Here is a 23,322-nt window from a genome sequence, read left to right as displayed (position 1 = left end):
ATGATAGGAGAAAGAAAACGGAAAAGGTGAAAAGGTAAAAATTGAAAGACATCACCCCTCCCAGTCACCGAACTGTACGTGCATATGCTTAGCTACATCCCCTAGAAGTGAGCTGAAGTGCAAGAAACTAACAGGAACGGGGAACTCGACGACACATGCCTAGAATGCGGTCCTAAAATACAGATACCATCTCACTGCTCACTATGAAGTTGACAAGCGCTGACAACGCCGCATCTCTCTTCCCGGGTTCCCATACACCCAGCACCTTGACTATATCGAATGTTCTATTGTCCAAGCGGTGTAGAGCAACCTGCAATGTAGCCCTTTGGGATGCATATCTTGTGCAGTGCATAACGATGTGTTCCGTGTTTCTATCAGGTAAGAACCTTTCCATCCTTTGTTCCCACATACGCGCAGTGTCGGCGGAGCTATTTCTGACTCTAAGCCTCGCAATCTTCTTCCTCGTTCGGAAACGGGAGATTACGATTCCATGCATGAAGCACATTGAAATTACTATGTTCCTCATAGACAGACGTACCTATAGTCCACTAGCAAAATACATGCACGGGTACTGAGTTTCGTAAAGCGTGTACAATTTCGCCGGTACAGAATTTGAGAGAAATCATCACTCCAAAGATTCGGAAGCTTCACAATACAAGAGAGAGAGAGAAGAAGAGGGGGGAAAACGTCTGCACAGCATCTATCAGAAACGTGTTTCGCAACAGCATTTTTTGTCGCAAGGGGATTAACGTATGCAGTTATGTTGAAGCATCTGCCATCAGGCGTTCTTAACTTATGTGATATGAAGCAAACAAGTATTGTACCGAGGACTGACATGTTTGCGATGTTGGCGAAGAAGCTTGGAAAGGCTGGAAAAGGATATGTGAGAACTACAAAGTAGGAGTGGATTACAAACCCTGGGATACATATGCGCACGAGTTTTTTTTTCTTTCTTTTCGGGTACATTTGGTGTCCCGCATCTGACAGAGCAGTCGACCCGTAGCAGGTCTGCCTCGCCGCAGCAGACGTAGAAAACAAATAAGATGATATGGGCACAACGTGCGAAATCACTGAAGGAGAAACCACTTTTTCTCTCCAGATATTATGTCCCTGGTTCTCCTAAATTACTGCTTTCTTAGGAAATATTGCACCGAAAGTGCGACCTGATAAATTGCCCTTTATTGGAATTTTGTGAAGAACAACTTGGTGTTGTTGTTATTTTAAAGCGTGCTGGTGTTAAGCATCTTTGGGGTGTATATAGCCACGACTGGAAATGTGAAAGGCATTATGCAATACTGTGAAAGGTTTTGTGGAATATCATTTCGCGCTCGTTTTCAAAAATCAAAAGCAGTGCTTCCCATATCTCAGGCAGGAATCACGGACGGTATTTTTAGACAAGTAACTGCTGGATTGGATTGGATTGAATATGAAAGAAAAATATGGGGGAGATGTTAGTCCCGACCCAGTCAGAACTGGATACTCCAAAACGCGCTTGTGGGTGGGACAATAGAACCAGAGAAAAAAGAACAAAAAAGAAAACAGGAAAGTGGCAGAGCTGGTCAAGCAGAAGAAAGCATAAAGGAAAAAGGGGGAAAGTAAAGGGGGAGACGGTAGGCAGCGAGAAACACTCACGGGTTCATAATGTCAGAGACCGCGCGAACACAGAGTGTCACAGAAGTTGTCACAGAGTGTCAGGACAAGTAACTGCTCTCATTCGTCTATGTAGTAATTTATTGTTTCGAACTACTACCTCATGCGTGGACCTGCCATTTTTACTATTTCTAACTTTACAATAGAAACAAACAAAAAATGGCTACATTTTTCGCCACGGTGCCAAACGCGTTTAGAGTTGGTAAAAACAAGAAAAGTGTTATTAAACGTATTTCAGTTCTGTAGCTTATGTAATTCGGTACATTTTTGCGAAACTCTTCTTGACAAGTTGTTAAATTTAAAGTTGTGCTTTTTATGGAACGCATTTCCATCGTCGTGACATCGTTTTTTTTTCTTTAATTGTTACTGGGATGGTTACACAATATCATCGTCCCTCAAACAAAGACTGGCAATCACGTGGGGTGACGTAGTCCTATAAGCTATACCTACACTGTTGTTGGCCCATCACCATCACTATCGCCATCACTCTAAGACCTGCTTGAAATATGTTATGCTGCTCTATTTTGTCTTCCTCTATTTTGCTGGTGTTGTTGGGATGAATTTCGCCAGTTGATGCAGAAGATAGCAATATACTACGTTCGTGACGTCGAGCAGCATGTTCTGCTTCAATTTTGTTCAGTGCTATAATCGGCAGACTTTTTGGCGCAATCTGCCGTATAGTACAATCCTCCGCCCACGGTACTGAGACAGGCTGTCCAGATGCATATCGTGGGACCGTAAGCCCTGATTGGCACTCGCCGTCTCACGACATCTGAGCCGTAATGCCATATGCCGCTTGACAAGTATCAGCCGTAATGAGACGAAGTCGGCAGAAACGGTACAGAGAAGCGTAAAATACAAGGACCTACCTTTTCGATGAACATATTGACGACGCAACTGCTGCTTGTTTTTTTTTGTTTGTTTGTTTTTTGTAGATAAAAGAATCGAAATTCTCCTATACACAGAGAGACGTTGACCCAAAGCAATTTCTCAGTCTCAAATCAAAGCATCCATTGACGGAAAAAAAAAATGGCACGAAATCCTTTGAATACTAAATGAGGCAAAATGCAGTAGGATGATACGTATACTTCACCGCGTAATATGTCCCGCAGATTTGTTATATCTTTTTCTTTCACATTCAGTGAAAGAAAGAACTTAAACAACGACTATATGACATGGATGCAGAGCAGTTTCACCAAAAGCACTTTCGACGTTCCACAGAGTTTATACAATGGAAACACAAGAACGACCACCCTTCGCGGTATAGCAGCTGCCGCTCAATAACAACCGTAGCAAAAGCTCCCTGGAGATCACCGACTGCTACTCACATTGCGATCTAATATCATGCATTATGCACGAAGATTCCTCTTCTTCGATTCCATTGCGGAACAATATTCAACTGAAAATACAGTTCACGCCGAATGGTGCGAGGAGCCGCATCTTCCATCGCAAGGAAACCGTATTGACGACGCGAGCAGAAATATCAGAACCAAAGGAGTAATGGGTGCTTCATGAAGTTTCCGTATGCGGCGCAATATGCAACGAGAGTAAAAACCCGCGATGCAACCCCTGAGTACGTTGACATCAGTGTACCGGGTCTATACTAGAGGCGAGTATACTGCAACTGGAAACGCACATAGCGTACTGTACGTTCGAACTAGCGCAAGCAAAAGGCGTGGACGAAGAAAGGGGCTGGTTGAGCGCGTGGGGAAGCACGCACTCGGGTTTAATATGGCGTGGTGTCCAAGGATTTCCGGGACACAAGCTGTCAGAAGCTACTAAAGTAGCGAGAGTAGCGAGAGGTGTTCCTCGAATGTAATACTAATACGAAGAAGAGCTCTTCCACGTTCTTTCCAATAAGGGTCGTTTCGCGCAGCGGGAAGCAACAGCTCCAGTACTTACGGCCTTTTCCGCTGGTTGGTTATCAGCTGCGCGACGGCTTCAACGTCCTTCGTTTTCCTTTTTTTTTTTTTTTTTTTTTTTAGCATGGTCTTGGTCTAATACCAGATCCACTCCGCCGAAACGGGGTTGCAGACATTGAAGTATTTCTTATTGAAGTATTATTTCGCTCGCTTCGTAGTGAACGGCACATTAAATTGAACAGCAGCGGAAGCCATAAAGAAAGTGCATTGTGTGTAGCTTTCACTCCCAACTCCGAAGAAAGCGTAATTTTTAAAACGTAACTAAAGACCCGTTTAAAAGACGATGAGTGGCACGCACAGGAGCCAAAAAAAACAATAACGAGGGGATAACCCCTGTGGTTCCCTGACGTTTCCTGCCATTGACGTGCATGACATCGGAAATCGAATTCTCTTGAGGCTGATTCCTTTAATTCGATATTGCAGGTCGGCTCCTCTGTGGCCTTCGAAGACCATAAAATGTTTCAATGCTCTCTACGTCGAGCTGATCATTCTGAGGACAGATGCACTTGGAACTCATTCTATTAGTTTCTCACACTGCAATGTAATTAGCGCACCTGCGAATGTGACATGGGCAAATTTTCGTGCTCTGAAGCCATACCACAAGCTCACACAGAAGGAGAAGATTTAAGAATACAAGTTCGAGAGATCTTGTACCATGAGGAGGACAACTGAATGGCTCTTAGCAAATTTGTGAAAATTTGTACTTTGGAGACATGAGAAACACTGGAAATAATGACCACGGTTGTCTTGCGACGTAAAGCCACGAATTATTATGAAATAATGAAAACTATTTTTTAAACTGGAAATTACTTCTCCCATTTTGGAATGCAGCATTGTACACGTTTTTTACACATGCACGTAAAGTAGGTTTGTATTTACCGCGACTTCTAAAGACTTCATTTGAAAGCAATGCAAATTGGTTTACATCGTTGTTGCAGAGGGGAATTTAACTGATCAGAATACGAGAACAGATTAGGAGAGGATATACCGTTTAATTTCGAAGTTTCATGTCATTGTGGATAATGGATGATATTCGATTAGAAGAGGTATGGCATTCATTATCACGGGCTGAAGATTAGCAAAAATTCATTTGTTGGCTGCTTTATACAATTGTAATCGTTGCAGTTGTACTTGCAACCTGCACGAGTAGTTCGACATACGCGAGCGGGTAGTGTAATTCAACTATCGAGCCCCATTCTTATCAGAGATAACTGTAAAGCAAATGATAATAATAATTAAGATTGTATAAATGCCAAGTACGATAACGACACGACGAATGTATGACATGATATATATCATATAATAATATAAAAAATAATATAAAACTCTGACGTTTCTTTACAACTTGCGGTTAATTTGCTCTACGTTTATAGTAATAACACCATGCTTATCATAATGCGATACACTTAAAGTTGGAACCACATATACAGCCTTATTCAAAAGGCCGGTAATAGGTGTTCTGCGCTGCTGCATAACAAGGCCGCAAAGTGGTCAAAATACAAAACCGCATACATATAAGAGAAGCCCATATCGATCGCTCAACGCGCCCATACAAAGTTTCCTGCTGTGAATGTGCGTGACCAGGAACGTGTCTGTTCCATGCCGGACTAAGTTTCGGGGAAGATTTCTTGGTAGGAATGCAATGGCTTCAGGTCACGTCAGGATTAGAAAGGTACGAATACGCCAGTTGTGTCTGTACGCACTTTAGGCAAAAGAAGTAGCACGTACTTTTGTAACAGCTCTCGCGTGGCGTGCGCCCGCGGTCGACCGCAGAAAGTGCCTAATGTGTGTATGACATTGGAGGGAAGCTTAGACGCTCTATCGCGAGTGAGGAAAGTTGCGAACGTGAGCGAGTAAGGTATGTGGCTTTGCACTGGTGTGTTAGGAGGCAATCGAGACGAGAAGTGGCGATTCTGAGATCAGGATCTGGAAAGCAATACATGATCCATCTTTTCTGATGTTATTTTTTAAATTTTGTATATTTTTTTTTTAGTTGCAGAATTGGAAGGGTGCCGAATTCAATTTATCTATATTATATATATATATATATATATATATATATATTTACTTATCATCTTACACTGTTAAAACAGAACTTCACCACATAGCACGCTCCTAGCCAACCATCATTTCGGATGATATCATTCTGTGTCCTGATTTGTTCAAAACAGGGGGGAGGCGCCTATCTGGGACAAGATAATCTGTCCCAGATAGGCGCCTCCTCCCATTTTCAACAATTCAATGTACAGAATGATATAATTCGGAATGATGGTTGGCTAGGAGCGTGCTATGTGGTGAAGTTCTGTTTTAACAGTGTATCTGATGCCCAGTTGACGTTCCTCAACCATTCATCTCATATCTTAGTGGCAGTGACAGAAATATCTCGGATATCATATCTCATATATCTTAGAAACTTTTTTTTTCTGTACCTTTGCAACCTTACAGTATATACTGCCGTATGCACAGTATCAAGAGACCCGAGACCAGGTATACCACAATGTGCAATCGATGATAGGAGTCGTGTGCAAAAGTGGAACGGCAGGCAGCTTGTTACTTAACAAAATAGATTATGGCATGTCCTTTGCTGTAAATTTTTCATTGCTGCACCGTTGATACTGAAGATACTTCGTTGATACTGAAGATCCCTACTGAGGATCCGCTTCCTGCGCATGATAGACAGCGGCCTATTTACAAATAATCCACATGCGGCTACTAAACGTGTAGGTTAGCCATGCACAATGTCCAACTGGGACGATAAAGTCCTTCCGAGAGACAGAGAGTGAAAAAAAAAGTTGTTCCCGTGTTGTCATCTCGCGGCTCATTGAAAAGAACAAATTCAATTTCCAACCGAAAACAGCACTGTGGCCACTATTCCAGATTACAGAGCGATAGATGCTTGAAGGCTCAACTCGCCAAGCGTTCTTCCTGAAAGCAAACTCGAACATAGTTTCAGAAAATTCGCGCTCTCTCTCTCTCTCTCTCTCTGAAGTGAGCTGCCTGTACACGGCGTTATTTCACATCCCATTTGAGTTCCACAATGCGAACAGCCCCTTTCAATTTTTGCTGGCGCGCCAACGGCTGCTTTGCTCGCCTCAGCATGGCATGTTCTAGCACGTTCGACAGCAACCATATTCGCCCTGATGTAATTAGAAACGCAATCTGTAGCCTGCGTTTGGTGTCAACGAAAAATCCAAACTGGCTGATCACGCAGATGGATGTTACAACATAGCTTGATGATGATTGTGCAGTGTGAATGTATATATGCGTTATGATGATGATGATGATGATGATGATGATGATGATGATGATGATGATGATGAAAGGGAGGTTGGCTCCATCAGTGTGGAGACCAGCTACTCGACACCGTGTATGAAAATCATGGAGCTCACATGTCGCTGAAAAAAATAAGGTACACAGCCACTTCACGGTCATGAGGAGGAGGAGTAGAAGCACGATGGACATAGGTCATCATCCACTTTGTACTACTGAATGTTGTGCTAAGCACTATGCGTTGCGGTAATTCGACCGTGCGGTTTACGCGTCCTACAAATAAAACTAAAAGGCAGATAATTAGGACTCGTCAACTAACGCGGTCCATATCTTTCTAAAAAATGGGGGCTAAACTAAGAGCGTGGGGCTAATAAAATATTAGAACGATCCTAAGAACAGAATGACTAAACGTTGCGCGGCCTATATGAGCATCACCTTGGAAGCTCGTAACCCTCGAGGTCTTGAAAGGAGGTGAACTCTTCCATAAACTTGGGGTGTACCCTTTCGTAAACACACACAGATGATTGGATAAAACCCGACCGTAACCTGAGGTCAACTAATTAAAACGCCCAATAAAAATACAATTTACACTTCCGCACCATCGATTTGGTTACGCCATCATCATCCCAATACACACCTGAGTGACCCTTCAGCGTAGAATTTTCTTCTTCCGCTGTCTCATTCCCACCACCACCACCACCACCAGTCAACACGCGCAGCAGGAAGGATGCTCCACCTTGCTGCCAATCCTTCGTGAACCGTTCGTCCGAACAAAGTCGACAGGCTGCCAAGTGCAAATCCTTTGAAGGAAGGCACACACTCGGGCTTCTGTGCGTGCCTGAGTCGGACGGTAAATCAATGCGATCGATAGCTTTTCCGTTGAGGAGGAAGATGCCTTGTAATCCTCTTTTGCCATTTTTCCTCCTCAAGCCTCCTCCCACTCTGTTAAAAATCCAGGTTATCACGCCCTTCATCACGCACTGTCGGAAAAGGGTTGATCACATAATGGTATAGTTGCCCATTAGGAAACTGAGAGCGTGAGGAGTCGGGAATCCCTTTCAGATAAGTGTAATGTCCCCGAATGTGGTAATGAATGGGTATGCAGCGGGAGTAATATTTACCGTGCTCCGCCGCCAGCTTTTAGCGGAACCGTGTGTGGCCGTTGTTCTTATTTTAGGATGTAGTATTTGTAGTGCCGCAGTGCAGTCGGTACTGCCTATAAACAGATAAGATTATACAAATAAATGTAGAGTAGATCTTGGGTCTCGCAGTGGCGGTTTCTAGAGCGTGTTATTTTATTTTAATTCTATTCTATGTTCTTGTCAGTATAGGATCACGTTGGCACTTCAACTTGTCCCCTTTGTAGTAGAATATAGTTTCAAATCGTTGAGGAGATACTACACAGTTCCCTAACCAGAAGTTAATCTCAGTTTCCCAGCGCAAGACAATACGACTCTGTGACCGAACCCCGAACTTTCCTTCTAAATATTAATAATTTAATATAATAGTTCGAGGCCTCACGTCGCGAGACAACTCTGACCATGAGCGACAGCCCTTGTAAATATCGTTCGCGCGCCCCAAACAATGCAGCCATTGAGCGCTGATAATGAAGGTCCGCGTTTGTCGTGCGTGTCGGGTTCCGTGTTCAGGGTTACCTGTGAGGGTCCCCTTTCCAAAACGTAGCAGCTAGCGTCTGCGAAAACTACACTCGATATCTTTTTTTCTTTTTTCATGCGAATTTCATCAATATCACCTAGCCCGCGCATACTCCACTTTTCAAGCTTAGCATACTCCATTATTGTCGACAGCACTTTCACCATCGGAACACCCTCCGTTGCCGTCTACTCCAGATTGGCTATAATAACTTTTCCTTGGCCTTGGCACCCCAACCAGTGGGCCTCCACTACCGCTCTCTTTCCTTTCCTCAGAGCCTCCGGAATCATGAAGTGCATGAGGTAAGTTGATAAGTAAATTTAAAAATATATTGAGAAATTGAATTTAAGAGGTTGAATTGACTTGAATTGGAGACTTTGTCGTGTTGCTATAGCGTTGTTATGCGACATTGTCACGTCCTTATTTATTTTTATTTTTTTTCTGTTGTTATGGTGTCTATTTTTCCTTTCATTCTTTCCATTTTTCTTTCTTCTTTTCCGTTTTTTTTCTATTTCTCTTCTTTTTTGGAATAGCAAGCCGGCTCTTTGCCTGACTGACATTTCCTTTTTTTTTTTAATAAACATATCTCCCCCCCCCCCTTAGCATAATACCGGGACGTTACTAATAGAAGAGTTCAGAATATCCCAGAATGCTTAGCGCCGCTTTGAACTGTGGGTGTTTACTAATACGAAAGAAATGGGTGGCCTCCAAACTGTTCCGATTTCTCCCCTACCGGTCCATTGTGCACGACGTGTCAAGGTCAGCGAAAGCAAACTGTGAAGGATTAAGTATTCTTCGTTCCCCCGCTTAGCAAGCGCCCAGAATGCAATGCGAATGCAAAGAGCAGTGGGATTTTCTGAACTCGTCTATGATGTTCTTACTGAACTTTTAGCAGGCGCGAAGCAGTACGTAGTACTGCATGCCATTCAGCAACATCCGACGACTACATAATTTTCAATTTTCACCGATTCATAGAGTTACATCAGCGCATCACAACAGCATAGTTTTGCAAAAGGGCACAGCCTGCCCCCGGACACATCCGCATTGGTGGGAGCGACGCTGCTGGCTTGGAAGGCCCATTATTGACCAGCGCAATGCCACGCAAAATACATATTTCACGAGTGCAGACCGCAGAGCGTGTGCTTTGCAACATCCTGCACCACTTAACTAAAAACAAATGGAGGAGAGCGGCAGTGCTGACATGGCTGCTTCACAGAATCGACGGTAATATTTTATGCAGGTTGCCGCTGCGGATGCTCTGACCATTAGAAGCACTTACTCCACCGGTCCAGACAGAACGCCCTATTCGCAAATGCATATATATATATGTATATATATTTAAGATATATATATATATATATAAGATATATATGATAAGATATATATATATATAAGATATATATGATAAGATATATATATATAAGGTATATAAGCGTAAGATATATATTGGTCCTGCAGCCTTAACAACGTGCTCAACATGTGACCCGTCAGAGGAGGAAGGAACATGTAAAAGAGAGAGAGAGAGAGAGAGAGAGTACGGTGAGAGAGGGGTGTCAGAGGACGCACCGCGTTTTGAAAGAATGCGATCGCTTTCGTACGAGTCGGCAGACGCTCCGAAGACGCGTTGCACAGAATCGACAGAAAACCCTTCCGAGGACGTGAAATTGTTCGGTGATTGACATAGTGCTTACAGTTCACTGATAGCTTTTCGGAAGCAATAGAAAAGACAGGGAGCAATAGAAAAGACACACATACGATGTGACAGGACTCAAACCAGCAGTCTTGTCCCGTCGTGTGCGTGTCTGTTGCTCCTCATACTCGAGGAATATGTCCGTTATGCCATCTTGCTTGCCTCTTACTTCTGCCCGTACATCACAATAACAAGCACCAGCGGCATGGCCGAGTGGGCTAAGGCGTCCTGCTCGTTGGTAGTAACCAAGGTCGTGCAGAAGACTAGGAGGTGGTGGCTTCGAATCCTACCAGGTTTTCCCTGGGTTTTCCGAAGACTTTCCAGACGAATGTCGGCACAGTTCTTCCTGAAGTCGGCCCACGACGCATACTATTCCCCCTGTCCCGCACTCCTTCCTGCTGTCCTCTCTCCGTCTGTCCACATCTGTACGCTGATCATAGCCACAGTTGCTTCGCGGCGCTAACACGCAATAAAAAAACAATAACAAGCGAAGAGTAGTGCCAATGTCTTATACTCCAGAGTCCGTTGAGGCTTCAGTCATTGATGTGCCCGAAAACCGTACAGTGTGGACGAGTCTACAGCACTAAGGGGAGGGTCGCATCCGTTCCAGTAGATTTCGAATCCATAGTGTCATTCTATTCCTCTTGAACCACTGACCACGGTACCGAAGATCCCAGGTGCAACAGTGCGTAGTTGGACTATCATTTGACGGAATACATGACAACAGCAGACGCGGGATGTTGAGAGTATGCCGGAATTCCCCCTCTGGAAAGACAAGAGAACGTCACTCCTTAAGACAAAGAGCCAATGAGGGCGCGACCTTGAGAACAGGAATGCCGTTGCCGTGCGGGTGTCGCATAGAGTTACGGGGCGTCTCGACGGCGCCTTCCCCCCTCTGAGCGTCTCCCTTTCACTTCTCCGCTTAGGGAGTACCGTCACGCTGCAGGATCTTCTACGGCCGCGGAAGCAGCGCTGATCTTGAAAATTCGTTTATTTAACATCTAAGCACTTTTCAGCATGAAAAGAAAAAAAGAAAAGAAAGAATAGCCGGATACATTGTGGGCCGCGATGCCGAACTTAGTGGTATCCGTTTCATAGATGGGTTTCCCGGATGTGACCATCATCGTTCATTTCAGCGACGGGTTCTTAGAACCATACACCTGTCGACAAGAATGACACGCGTAGACTGCAACGTCATGTAGCTACTTGTTACTTTGACCATGAACCGCCATTACACAGCCGTGCGCGACATTTCGTTCGATTTTGGAAGGTCACTGTAGTAGCGCTAGTGGGTTGGTTTGCGGACACCGAAGACGATGCGCAAGAGCACGGCCTGTGCTATTCTTCCTGCTGATTCGTCTGGAAGCACAGCTTCCAACACGAACTGTCTCGTCTCTAGTTACTCTTATTAAACCCATTGTTATTCCCACGCATATCGGCTATCTCAGTCACGCAAGACTTTGTTGTCGTTCCAGTTCCTTTGTTTTCTATTCTTCAATTGTTTAGCAGCCCCTGAGCATACCTGGGTAAATTACTTCTAAAATATAATTAAATTACATTGCTCATTACTCCAGTTAGAATCTAATTAAATTACATTACAATTACTGTGAAAAAGTAATGACATTACAGAGTCATTACTGCGAGCTTAATCGTAAGGATACTGAGGACGTGGAAATTCATTGTCAGACAGCACTATGTTGTAACAACAATATTGTGAGGCAGAATCATCGCCATGATCATCACTGCACCTTAGCGCGAGTTGCAACCACCCACTTTGATTCTTCCTGCCCTCATTGAACGGCTTACACTCACGGCTCTTCTCTCGACCTTTTCGCTATCTCACAATATATATTTTATTCTGTGCGTCACAAGGATTGTCACTCTCTTTTATTGCAGAAAGCTCTTGTTGCAGCGTAGAGGCTGCCTCTCAAAGTCTCTTTGCGTAGAACAAGCCTCACAGCTCTCTTCACCTTTCTGGATACCATAGGACTTCGATCCTTATTGTGAAGGAGCTCATTATTTCGTTCCCCGCATCACCACCAGCAATGGGGTAGAGTATCTCCCCCTGGCGATGAAGCTCCCCATTCATCATCTCACAATAAAGTTGTTGTTGCTGCAACTGACTTTCGAAGTGGCCGTCGGTTAGGCTGCCCCTCTTATGACTGAACGAGTCTTTAGCCATGCTGCAGACTCTCTCGACCGATGCAGACGATGGCAACGCGGTGTTGTAGTCAATGAACATGGCTTTGATGATGGGAAAGGCATCAAGACAGGAGAACCCCTGTGACTTCGTCTTGGTTAGCCTCCACAGCCCAAGCTCACCGTTCATGGTCACGTTGCTCACGTCACCGTTCATAGTGGGCGTTGGAATTCTTTTATCTCGCTTGTCGCCGCCTCTCTTTCCGCCAAGTGCCAACACAGAACACACACTCGGTTCTTTTGTAAAAACGTAATGAGTAATTTCATTGCTGCCCAAATGTAATTAACATTCATTACAAATTACATAATGTCAAAAGTAATGCATTACAGTACAAATTACCAGTAAAAGTAATTCATTACTGTAATTTCATTACATTAATGACATTACTACCCAGGTATGCATCAGACACAGGCAGAAAGCAGTAAAGCGAGCATTACTGACAAACCGGAAGACCGCGTAAATGTTTACTACGCCGGTGGGGCGTTCAACAATGGTAAAAGGTGAAAACGAATCAGACAACAAACATGAGGGAAAGCGTTACGTACCGCGCTTTAATCTGTCTGCCACACATATAAAATATTGTGGAAGTCCTCTATTTCTTATTTTGTATTCTTGGCCGGCTAGATGAGTCCTTAATGTTTATTTTATGATGCCAACTAATTCATCCACTCTCTTAATTCGCTGATTCCCTCTACTTTCTGCAAAATAGTTTACTTTCGGTCCGAGTTTATTTTGCCTTTATTTTTACTTATTAGTTAAGTTACCACAGCGTAAGCTCAAACTTGTGCTTCTTGGTGATGGGTGGGTGGTGATGGTAGTGGTGGTGTCGTTTCCAACCGGCCTGCCTGGTGATGGGAAGAAATTATTCCTGGTACGACTTTTTCCTTTTCTTTTTTTTGCAAGCATTATGTGCAGTACAAAGCCCTGCTTACGCATCATAATTTGCAATCGCTTCTAGTTCTGCATAAATGTCTCATCCTATGCCTGTTACGCGAAAATTTATTACGCTGTCATCGTCATTGTCATCGTCAGTTGACATGCCAATCGTTAATGTGTGTAAGTCCTGCCACCGTGGTATTTAACGGCGGTATCTGTATCTGTTTGTCGCCTATCAGTCGTTGCTGCAAAACGTCCTCTTCGACGATCTACTCGGCTTTTCACCATCCTGAATCATGTGCATACTTCCAAAAACTCATCGTCAAACCTTTTGGATTACTTAGTACACCGACTGCCTTCTCATTTGAGAGTTCGCCGCAATATCTTGGCGCAATATTCGGCAAAGTTCGGCGCAATATCTTGGAGTTAGTCACGGCTCGTACACCTTCCTTCTACGCTTGGCGTCCCAGGATTTCTTCGACATCCGCCTCGCAACGCTAGAGCAGAAACGAACACACAAAAACACATAACAATTCCTATATAAGCCCCATATAAGTATATAACAAGTCCCATATACAATTTAGCTGTGCTTTTTTTTTTTTCTGTTCTTCATAACTTTCTTCTTCCTTTTTGTTTGTTTGGCTTTGCTTTTAGGAATAGCAAGCCTCCATCATTGCTAAACTTTTTCTTCCTTTTGTTATCATCATTAATCATATCCCCTCCCCTATGGTCATCTGCAGGTAAGCCTTGGGGTACTCTTTACTTACGGGGCCTACGCGGTACTCTTTACTGACGACAAAGAAAAGGGCGGATAGCTCTACCTCCCACAGTAACCTTATGTCAGCGATGACATGGCATAACGCCGCTGTCCTGTATTCGATCAGTGAGTAGGCGTACCTTTGTCCTCGGCGATCGACACAGCCGTTGATGGTGTCCGCCGCTGTTGTTCCCGCGATATCTTCCGCTTTACTGCGCGGACCTCAAACGCCACCTTATCGTACAGACAGGGAAAACAGAACCTGGTGATCGTATACAGGCCTAAGCGGCGTGCACAATCATTTGCTGTTGTTCGCGTACATCTCAGCTAATCAAATGAGGATAATGAGGTTAAAAAACAAATTAGGAAGCCAATTTCTGGTATTGGTAAAAATACGCATATTGGTAAAAATACGCGCAAAAATTTGCCTGTGACTTGACGGGTCTCGTAATGTCAGGCGGCTCGCCGAAATTGATAGTGCACCGGTCATCTACTAGATGCCATTTTTCAACGTGAAAGAAGTTTTGTTCTCCATAAAAGAGTTAGTGATGCAAAATTTATTACTTCCTTTTGTTGTTGTTGTTGTATTTTTATTTTTGAATTTCCGATTCGGCTATGTAGTCGCCCTCCGTGCTGTTGGTTTTCTAGTGACGTTTGTAATGTTCTTTTGTAACCCGCTATATAGCCACAGTTGCTTCGCGGCGCTAACACTAAATAAAAATAACATTATGGAAAGGGTGTTCGGTGGTGTGCGCAGCCTACAGTATATAGTCTGGATACACAGCACATGCTGCGAGTTCACATTAATCGCCGAGTGATGTTATTTTTTCATTGTTGTTGTTAAGGAAAAATTTATTATGAACGAAATACACAAGCGGTCCTCATTGTATGGCAACAATATGCAATAGATGTGCGGCCTTAAAACTTTCAGAGCTGCAGAATAGAACAGAAAAAATGCAATGCCAGTATACCGTCATTAATCGTATTAATCGTATAGGCAAGTGCACGTATATAGCAACATCGAGAGCTGCAGACGCCTAGGGACTCAAAGTTTTTCTCCGCTACTCGCGACAGCTTGAAATGACCGGTTGAGCGGGAGCCTAATCTGCGCTCACTAACACCCCCGTTAAATTTGATGACAGCGCCTGGACGACGACACGACGGTGGAGCTCTCGCTCTCACTGTACTCCGAAGGGTGAGAATTCAGCTTCCCTAAATGAAGCCCCCATGCACAGGCATAAACGCATTTATTAGATTACCAACTTGGGAACAGCCTATGTACACTGTTGTAAGCCATCGCGAGTACCGCAATTACCCAATCATGTCATCGCAGTAAGATGATATGGTAAGTACACGTAACGTGAGACGAGTAGACAGAGCTGCGTAAATGTTCTGATACAGGCCTGGACGCGGGTGATTGAGTTACCCGATCGCTGCTGCCATGGTAGCCCATGCCCTCGCCAACCACGCAATTGCAGAGGCTGAACGAACAGCAATTAGGACAACGCAGCATTTGTGCGTGGGGTAGAGTATCGCCCCTGGCGGTGACTCTCCCCACTCATCATCTCGGAATAAAGTTGTTGTTGTTTAAGCCTCACCAATGCCCAAGTCAATTGCCGTCTTTCAGATCAAAAGGATGTTCACCAAGAAACGATACGTTCTGTTCGCACAAATAATACGCCAGACAGTGTCGACGCCAAGCTCGGACTTTAGAAACAAGCTGTGCACGAAAAGCAATAACGGTCTCATATGCTTCACAGTGATCGTTCAATGAGTTCTGCTGAAGGTGGAACTATAAGCAGTTGTCGCTGTGTCTCATTACTTCTGAAACAGTACATGGCAAGCTTTCTTTTTTTTTTTCAGTACGCAAGTTGCAACCGAAAACTGTTGGACTTGGCACGTACACTTGTGAGCGCGTTCAACAGGGGGCAACGTTCAACACAATTGATGACGGTGTCCGTTAGTAGTGTTCTTCTGGTCCAGAAAGGCGACATCTGCAGGCGCTGGTTGCACGAACTGCTGCTGTACTGGAACACAGCCTCAGCTGAGCCCGCACTTATGCTAACATGACCTGGATCACTAACTAGATTTTGAAGTTCATGAGGATCAACTCCCCAAATTTATAGGTGAACAAGGAAGGTTCACCCATGCGGCGTGACGTCACTCCCTAAGCGGCGGAGTGCATGAGAGCGCGGCGCTGCGAGGAGGAAAGGTGCCCTCCAAACATCCCGTAACTCTATGAGACGCCCGTGCGACTGCGGCATTCCTTTTCTCAAGCTCGCGCGTAATTCACTGTACGGTAATTCACTACGTGAACCGGTGATTTTGGCTTTTGGCCGATAGTTATCGCGAAAGTGAGGGTGGGGTGTTCTCTTTTATATATTTTTTCACATTTGGGGGGCCTATTTATGGCAGTAGCCGAATTTGTCGTGTGACGAATTCAACCTCTCCCTAGTATTTTTTTCATCAACATCAGAACAACATCAGAACATCAAGCTCGCGCCCTCATTGGTTCTTAGAGAATGACGTTTTTTTCTGTTTCTCGAGAGAGGGAATTCCGGCATATTCTCAAAATCCGGAGCTCGCGAATCTTGTCATGTATTCCGTCGAATAACAGTCAAACTACGCCACTATTTTGCGTGAGATTTTCGACACCGTGTCAGTGGTCCAGGGGAATGAAAAGGGAAAATGAAATTTTACGCCGGGGAAAGAAATAGTCTCGAAATCGACTGGAACGGAAGAGACCGTCCCTTTAATGTGCAGCGAACTAATCTCAGCGCATGGTACAGCGTACTTGACGGCACTCACGAGAGCGGGCGTGTCTAAGCGACTAGCACACTGCCACTAGTTTGCTTGCGTCCTCAACTGGGTTCGAAGACATAACCTTGGCTTTTGTGGGCTGACACGCTATCAACTGACTCGCTGAGTCTGGCGCAGGTCATACTAATAAATTCATTTTCTGTATTCGAAAAACGAGCGCGATTCGTCCAGGAGGCCCTGGCATATTCGCCCAATGTGATCAATGACACCTACACGGGGACCCTTTGCCTGCACGCCATGTTGTAGTCTCTAGGCCACATTGTGTGGTTCCAGGATTCCTGGCTACGGTGGTATCTCGGGGAATGCCCTCTCTGATTCTGCGGTCAGGTGTGCTCGTGCAGCTGGGTCTGTCACTTCTGTCCTCACTCTTAGAAATGAACTTCACGGCATAGCACGCTCCTAGCCAACCATCATCTCGAATGATATCGTTATCTGCCATAATTTGTTGAAAACGGGAGGCGCCCTTTTTTGTGACACTTATGCTGTTCATAATTACCACAAAAACGGCGTACGCCTCCCGTTCTTAATCGCTTCATCGTCGTTACGGTCGTTACAAGCTAACGAGTGGCGGGAAATTTAAAAAGGTGGGCACGTGATAAAACACGTGCACGGCGCTCTTCGCGCGATACGTGAAGGCCCGTCACGCGCAATGTGTCACGTGCCCACCTTTTTGAATTTCCCGCCACTCGTTAGACTGTAACGACCGTAACGACGATGAAGCGATTGAGCCCCCAGGGCAGGTAACGATATCATTCGAGATGATAGTTCGCTAGGAGCGTGCTATGTCGTGAAGTTCATTTTTAAGAGTGCTACTTACCCCATTCGTCTGCGGGCTAGCCAATCGCCGCTACTGCACTCTTAGAAATGAACATCATGGCATAGCACGCTCCTAGCCAACCATATTATCGAATGATATCGTTATCTGCCCTGATTTGCTGAAAACGGGAGGCGTACACCTTTTTTGTGACACTTATGCTGTTCATACTTGTCACAGAAAAAGGCGTACGCCTCCAGTTTTCAACAAATCAGTGCAGCTAACGGCATCATTCGACATCATGGTTGGCTGGAAGAATGCTCTGCGGTGAAGTTCATTTCTAAGAATGTGCACGAATAGCTCTGAGACGCTGTCAGAACGAACTCTTTTCTGCGCTCGATTGGCCCTACGATGCGACGTACACACTGGTAGGCCGCAACTAAAGGGAGGAAGAGTCCTTGCTCCACAGGTTTCGACTAAATGTGGCCTGGACTCCACTGCTCATTTTTTCCTCATCACAAAATTGCTTGGCCCCTGGCCGCATCCAGCTCCCCAACGCTCTGCCCTCAAGGCTCTGTTCGCCTTTTTGGACGCCACAGGACTTCGATCCTCACTGTAACGGGACCCATTACTTCATTCCCCGCATCACCTCCAGCAATGGGGGTGAGTTTCGCCCCCGGCGATGAAACTCCCCGCCCATCACCCTGAATTGAAGTTGTTGTTTTTGTTTGCGCTGTTCATCTTAAAGATGGGCCAGCTTTCGTCACTCAACTGCCCCACCTGTCATATTGAAGGAGACATTCCGCACCTGTTTCTTCTTCTTCTTCTTCCACCACTAAGCACAGTTATAGCACAGTGGCCACAAGCCACGTAGGGCACCTGCTACTCCACTACCGCTACCGCCAACATCGTCTTCTTCTACGGTCGCGCATCGCTCGACTCAGGATTTCAGACTTTTCCCTAGCTCCGCTGCTAGGCCCCACACAACATAGTCAGGTGACAAAGGCACTTGTTCAGTTCCTGCGAATATGTCGCCTTCTGGGTGAACTATGACAATTTCGTGGTGGTCTTCCTTTTTGTTTATTTCTTTCCCTTTTTGTCTGTTTGTTTTTCTTCTTGTTTTTGTTTCCTTTTTTTTCTGTGCTGGGAATAGCCGTAGCGAAGGATAACCCTTCCCTCCTTTTTTTGTAATAAACATATATCCCCCCCCCCTCTCTCCAACTCCAAACACTGGAATTGAGCATACATTAGACAAGGGAAGAGATAATCACCAAGTCCTGTTTGCGATCCTTTGAAACACAGAACTTCACCACAAAATAGACCTAATGCGTTTCCCGGTCTGGGGAGACGAGCTTTTCAATATATTCATGAACAAGCAACCAGAGCAGCTGGCTGGATCATCCATTATCTCGACGAGGGTAGACGGCTCATCAAGATCCCACCGGTATTCCGTGCAGGTCCCTGCCTGTTTCCAGTTCTATGGCTAGGCGCCCGCGACAAACGAAGTACAAACTTCGTTCATTAAGTCTGCCTCGTCGAGAAACGGTGCAGCGCTGCGGTCTGTACAAGACGACTTAATTAAATCTGCAAAACGTGAACTTCTCTGCGGAACGAAAGCTGGAAACTTTGGCAATGTATTTCGGTGGCTCCGTTGTCTATTCAGAATGGTAACGCGGGCAACGTACATACGAAGGACAAAAAAAATATTGTCGAAAGGGGACAGTGCTCTCCGGCTTTTAGTAGCTATACGCTTGAAGCAGTTGAAACAGATGATGATTATGGTGATGATGGTGGTGGTGACGCAGCCGGCAACACAACTTCACCGCACATTCTTAAAACAGAACTTCACCGCATAGCACGCTCTTGTAGCCAACCACTATGACGATTCACATCGTTCTGCCCCTTGATTGGTTGAAAACAAAACGGCGTTCGCCTTTGTGTGACACTTATGCAGCTATGAGAATTGTCACAAAAAGGCGAAAGCCTAACGCTTTCCACAAATCGAGAGTGGTAAAGATATTCTGTGCAAAGGTTGGCCTTCAGGTAATTTGAAAAATAAATCAAGAACACGGAACTGGCGACAGAAAGTAGACACACATTATGTATCAAGTAGTTTTTTTTTTTTTTTCCTCTTGACCAAATAATCAAAAAGTTGTGTATCGCGACGCATGTGCTGCAGCCGCCATTTTCTTTCTCTACGAATTACCCGTAAAACTGGGTCTGATTCGCGGTTTGTTGCGACACCTGGCGTTCACGGCAACCAGCCTTCCTCTTGGTGTTGATGGGATGATGATGATGATGATGATGATGATGAAAAAATGTGAAGATGTAGTCCCCGCGTAATGTGGGACTGGCTCAGACTTATGCGTATTTTAAGTATTGTAGTTGAAATACTGTACTTTAAATACTTTTTCGGTATTTAGTATCTCAGTTGTTGCTTTTTCCGAGGAGTATTTTTTACCCTATCTAAAATACTTTTTTTCGGTATTTTCTACTCAGTACATTAATTACTTTGTAAATCGTCTTGGCGCTGCTGCCTGGTTTTCACAGCCTTACGCAGTTTTTGTTTGTTTGTTTTCCCGCTCTGGTTATAGTAAACTTTTTGTCCATTTTGTCTTTGAGTGATATACGGACACTCTCCGGTAGGGTTGATTTAGGTAGTGCGCCGCCTACTTTCTCAAGTCGCACCATGAAGCTCACCAAGCAGCCGCCTTTGCTTGCTTCGCGATATCTCGAGACAGTATTTTGAACGGATTTCCCGAGCGAAAACAACATTTTAGTGTAGTCCGAACTGTGCTTACCAAGGAAGGGGATTCTGCCGGCAGGCGAAAATACGAGAAGTAGCTTAAAAGTGTAGCCTAAATATTTGCCCCAGTCCCGAGTGGCTGGAGACTAACATCTCCATTTTTTTTCTTTTACAAATCGATCAATCAATATTTGTTTGAAGTATTTGGTACTCTATTTTAATACTTGTGTTTACAGTTATTTTAAGCTGTATGCTAGTTACAATCAGCTCTCAGTATTTGGTATCTTATTTTAAATACTTTTGTGCAGTATTCTGTACATGACTGGACTGGCTGCACGAGAGCAATTAAGAGCACCTGGCTTAAACTTGGTTAAAATGAGCCTCGCTTCATTCGGACTTTTAGAAATGATACAAGCTGCCGTTGCGCAATTTGTCGTTCCGGGACAGGGCATTTACTCAGCATTACTGATTACCATTACTCAGTGCCATTATCATCATTTCCTAGTAGCGCTGTACGGACGGCGAATGTCTGAACGACGAGACAGAAACGAAACTTGTAATACACGTAGCCGACAAGTAGCCTCACGGTCGGCTGTAGTGCAGGACACAGTAGAACCAGGCCTGTGAACCTTCCCCTACCTCCTTTTATCCCTTCCCCGAGCTTCCCCGCTCGAATCCCTACGTCACCCGCCCCCTCCCGACAACATAGAGTGCCACTTCTTCACCCCCACCCCACCCCATCCCTCACCCATAGCATTCGCACACCGACGCCTCCGAAACCGCAAGCTCATTCACTCCCAAAAAGCTCTTTTCCAAAATTCCCAGATGATGAGTCCCCGGAGCGCGCCTGCGTTTTAGGAAAATTGACCGTCCTTTTTGCGTCCATCTCCTGCCCTTTTTTTTCTCTCGTCACCAGAGATGTCCCATGAATGCGTAAGGAGGCTTCTCCGCATAGTTAGACACGACGGCTCCCGGATTCGAGTCAGTATATCTTACGGCAGATAACCGTCGCTCCCTTAAGGGTCGATATTCCATACTCATAAAGAATTTGCGAGTCCAACGCTGCGTTGCGCAGTAAATTGCCTTCTTCGGGGTAATTATTTTGTACAACGGACATCCCTCTCGATACAGATATAGACGTTCCGTCCTAAGAAAAGGGGGGGGGGGAGGGGATATGTTTATTATATAAAAAAGAATAGGAGGGAAAGATTAGCCACCGCTACGGCGGCTTGCTATTCCCAGGAAGGAAAGGAAAAAAGAAAAAGAAAGACAAAGGAAAAGAAAAACAAACAAACAAAAGGGAAAACAAACAAACACGAAATTGGTCCTAAGAGGAGGTTAGAGGAGCAAAGTCCATACATCTTTAAATAAATTTCTCCATAAATTTTTCGTTTTTTGGATGGGGGGGGGGGGCTGTTGCGTATTTCAAATAAGATGAGCGCTTGCGAAGGAACGGCTCGTGCGAGAAGCCTCTGATCCTGAAATTTTCCGATCCATCAAAGAGCGTGTAAAAGAACGAAGGAAGCCGACGTCATTTAGTGACGTTCGCAGTCCGATCAGTCCCGGGAGGTCCTATCAGGTGACCCGCAATGTAGGCGAAACCTAAGCGCCGTACACTACCAGGCGAATTTTCGGTGGCCAATAACAGTTAATGGTTGCTCCTCACGGTAGCCATGCCGAACACGTCTGCTGACGTCACACCAGAAGATCGTGCAAGGTCGATGGAAGTCCGAGCGTTTTTGCAAATTTGAATGCGCAGTGATACACTGTACCGCGAATATTGTCCCCTGTGGCTCCTGCTACACTCCTGGATGAATGAAGCAGGGTTTTGAGACACGTTAAATGTCACTTCCTTGCGCCTTTAATATACCTGTCACATATGGGCAGTCTTCAACGGTGATTGAAACGAATGGCCACTGAACATTCGCGTAGCGCCACCGAGAGTATAACATGTCAACTTCTCAAAGAGCATTGAATCCAATGCTCCCTGACAGGTTAACACATTACATGCTAGGTGGCGCTACACGAATGTTCAACGTTCATTGGCTTCAAAGGCCATTGAAGCCAGCCCACGATTATAACATAACAGGCCACCCATGGCACCGTATAATTATAGCCCACGTGAGGGGTATAAGTCCTAAAATATCCAACAGCTATGGAAGAAATATCTCGCAACGAAATGCATCGGGAGGTTCCGCGTTTTAGGCATTCGCCGAAAAACGGCGAAAAACACCCGCTAAGTATTTTTCTAGAAATTCGGCATATTCCGGAAACTTCCTAGTATACTCTTGGATATGGTGCACCATGCCCTAAGTGCCGGTACCCGATTGAATTTTTTTCCTTCCGGGGGAATCACATTTTCGTTTTTCCTTCACCTTATTTCCAGTCAAAATGCGGAGAATACCGCTCTGCGGAAGTTCGGGGAAAAACCTTGACATATAACTCCTTCATAAGTGGGTCAAGTGGGCTCAACTATAAGTGGAACCCTCCAACAAAGGAAAGAAAATTCTTGGCGGTTTCAAAGTCCGAATGCTAAGCTATCCTCCTTGCATGAGTCACTACAGGGGCCAGGTGTGCTCGCGCAGCTGGGTCTGTCACTTCTGCCCTGCATACCTCGTCTGTCTGCCAGCTAGCCATTCGCCGATAGTGCATGAATAGCTCTCGGGTCTTTTTCCGAGACGCTGTCAGGACAAATTCTTTTCTGCGCTATATTGACCCTATGATGACCACCACACCGGTAGGCCGTTAACCAGGGGAGGAGGAATCCTTGCTCCACAGACTTCGACTGAATGTGGCGCGGACTCCACTGCTCATATTTGGTAGTGGTGGTGGTGTTCGTGAAAGGGATCGTCGTTGTCGGCCTCACAGAGGTGGGCAACTGCTGAGGGCAGAGATCTTTAAGATTGACCATGGCACGCTCCTAGCCAACCATCATCCCGAATGACATCGTTCTTTGCCCTGATTTGTTGAAAACAGGAGGCGTA

This window comes from Ornithodoros turicata, chromosome 7, assembly GCF_037126465.1.
Source record: "Ornithodoros turicata isolate Travis chromosome 7, ASM3712646v1, whole genome shotgun sequence".
NCBI classification, from domain to species: Eukaryota; Metazoa; Arthropoda; class Arachnida; order Ixodida; family Argasidae; genus Ornithodoros; species Ornithodoros turicata.
The sequence above is the reverse complement of the archived record's forward strand: the minus strand, read 5'-3'. Positions refer to the sequence as shown.